The sequence below is a fragment of the Halictus rubicundus genome, unplaced genomic scaffold, assembly GCF_050948215.1.
Source record: "Halictus rubicundus isolate RS-2024b unplaced genomic scaffold, iyHalRubi1_principal scaffold1212, whole genome shotgun sequence".
Taxonomy (NCBI): Eukaryota; Metazoa; Arthropoda; class Insecta; order Hymenoptera; family Halictidae; genus Halictus; species Halictus rubicundus.
The window spans coordinates 2,501-5,000 of record NW_027489753.1 but is presented as its reverse complement, the minus strand read 5'-3'; the positions used below and the strand labels follow the sequence as shown (position 1 = coordinate 5,000).

The 2,500-nt window shown below is 48.5% G+C and overlaps 1 non-coding gene and 1 pseudogene across 1 annotated transcript; both read right to left on the bottom strand.

The window, feature by feature from the left end:
• LOC143364995 (large subunit ribosomal RNA) overlaps nucleotides 1–100 on the bottom strand; it is a 7,856-nt pseudogene extending 7,756 nt beyond the window's left edge.
• Nucleotides 101–1,443: 1,343 nt separating this feature from the next.
• Nucleotides 1,444–1,598, bottom strand: LOC143364994 (5.8S ribosomal RNA). Its single transcript, XR_013084415.1, has one exon. It is a non-coding gene; the product is annotated as a 5.8S ribosomal RNA (ribosomal RNA).
• Nucleotides 1,599–2,500: the final 902 nt, after the last annotated feature.

The following is a 2,500-nucleotide window of genomic DNA, read 5'->3' as shown; positions in this document are numbered from 1 at the left end:
CTGTTCGCTCGCCGCTACTAAGGAAATCCTTGTTAGTTTCTTTTCCTCCGCTTAGTAATATGCTTAAATTCAGCGGGTAATCTCGCCTACTCTGAGGTCGTCAAACGTGAAAAAAAAATGTTTCGTATATTTCACCGAAAGCATTAAAAGTACGCGAGAACGTACAGAGGAGCACAAAAAAAAAAAAAAAAAAAAAAACAAAACCATATATCTTATGCGCCACACCAAAGTGTCTTTTCTCTATATAATGTATATATAGAGATTTCTTCATTTTGTTCGTCGATCGGAAACTCTCGCTAGACGATCGGCCGGTTAACTTTAACGTCCGTCGAAAAGAACTTCCGGGGACTGGACGACCGACAGATCGCGCGGTCTCGCGATCGACAATGAAGAAAAAAAGACATGGGGCGACCGACAAAGGTTTGTTTTCACCTTCACCTTCTCGTGCTCTGCGTGACAACACGTTGTGGTGACAACGATGTTCGAAAGCCACTCCATAGAGGAGTATATATATATATATTTTCAACACCCGGTGGGGTTTCTCTACTACACTAGACACACGGGGGTACAGAAACGCTGCACGACGCGATATCATCGATCAAACCAAAGAGACACGAGATCTCGGTCGTCATTCAATTCAACGAACGTGGCGATGGAATCCGCAACGGATTAGCGAGGACACGCGACGACGGGGAAATTATTCGACCCGATACAAGTACGCGTGCGCATCCCGCACAATGCCAAATGTTGCTATGTCCATCAGTCATCAAAGCGTTCGTAGAACGAGAGACCACTGTCTCGCGAACTCTAAGAATATGTTTGTCGAAGTCGCTGGCAACGACGACCCTCCGCCGCAATTATGTGTAGAGAGACACATCCACGCACAGACGTATTTTATTTTATATATCTCCCTGGGGCTTACGTTGCACGCCACAGTTGCGCACACAGATTTTACACGGGTGTCCGGTATCTCTTTCTTTATTTGTGTCCATTCACTGTAGTCTCTTGAGACTCTTATACCTTTCGTATACGCATCATTTCAGACGACGTCGGGAGCGCGTAAAATGTTCGAGAGTGAAACGCTTCTTCCGCAATGCGAATCGTTCCAGAGAGAGGAGAGAGAGATTTCGATCGTCGGAGCGGTGTTCACGGGCGGTCGTATTGAAAATACGACTCACGACGCCGCAAAACACTCACGCAAGTCCGAATGCGATACCCATTCCTATTTCCTTCTTCTCACGAAACCGTTAGACGCAATGTAAAATTTGCAATTTTCACAGAACCGCGTCAAACGCCGACGAAACGTCCATCGTTCGCTCGTACGTAGCATCTTTGCAACCCGACTCAGAAACGCTCTTTGCGCCCTCCACAAAATTCGACATGGAGAGGTAAGCGACGGCGGGGACTTACAAGAGCAACGCAAGCAGTATTTGGTTACGTAAACGACCCTCAGCCAGGCGTGGTCCAGGAATTGTATCCGTGGACCGCAATGTGCGTTCGAAATGTCGATGTTCATGTGTCCTGCAGTTCACACGTTGACGCGCAATTAGCTGCGTTCTTCATCGACCCACGAGCCAAGTGATCCACCGTTCAGGGTAATCGTATAATTTGATTTATAATCAATATATAATTATGTCTCTTGTTCTGCGGTTCATAAGAACGCCGATACCTGAAAGCTCCAACCAGCGCGCGAAGGAGATTCAGGCGTCGTTTTTAAGGACGACACACGATCGTCCGTAGAAACGGAAACCGTCGCGAGTACGCGATTGCAATGCGCACACGTATCCGACGGCCGGGCGGAAAATACATTGAAAAACCTTTAAAGTGGAAAACACAGGAGGAGAATTCAGAAAACGACGGGGATCATAGACAACCCGATACTGGATCCCGACACTTCTCCTCCTCCTCTCTCTTATTGGAGAATGAACTCGATAACTAGCGGACTTCACAGCCGGCTCTGGCCGTGCGCGATCGTTCGTCCCAAGCTCTTGTGCACTGTATTATCGCCACACAGAGAGTAGAGTGTCAGAATCGCACACAGCTTTACGCGAGCTACGCAGCCGGTCCTCTCGAAACACATTTCCAATTGTGCACGGAGAACGATTATTCGATACTAGCGGACTTCACAGCCGGCTCTGGCCGTGCGCGATCGTTCGTCCCAAGCTCTTGTGCACTGTATTATCGCCACACAGAGAGTAGAGTGTCAGAATCGCACACAGCTTTACGCGAGCTACGCAGCCGGTCCTCTCGAAACACATTTCCAATTGTGCACGGAGAAAGATTATTCGATACTAGCGGACTTCACAGCCGGCTCTGGCCGTGCGCGATCGTTCGTCCCAAGCTCTTGTGCACTGTATTATCGCCACACAGAGAGTAGAGTGTCAGAATCGCACACAGCTTTACGCGAGCTACGCAGCCGGTCCTCTCGAATATACGTGTTCGTCAACGAACACGCATGCGGCGACGTTTTGTGCTCTATGTTATACGCGAACTCGATAAA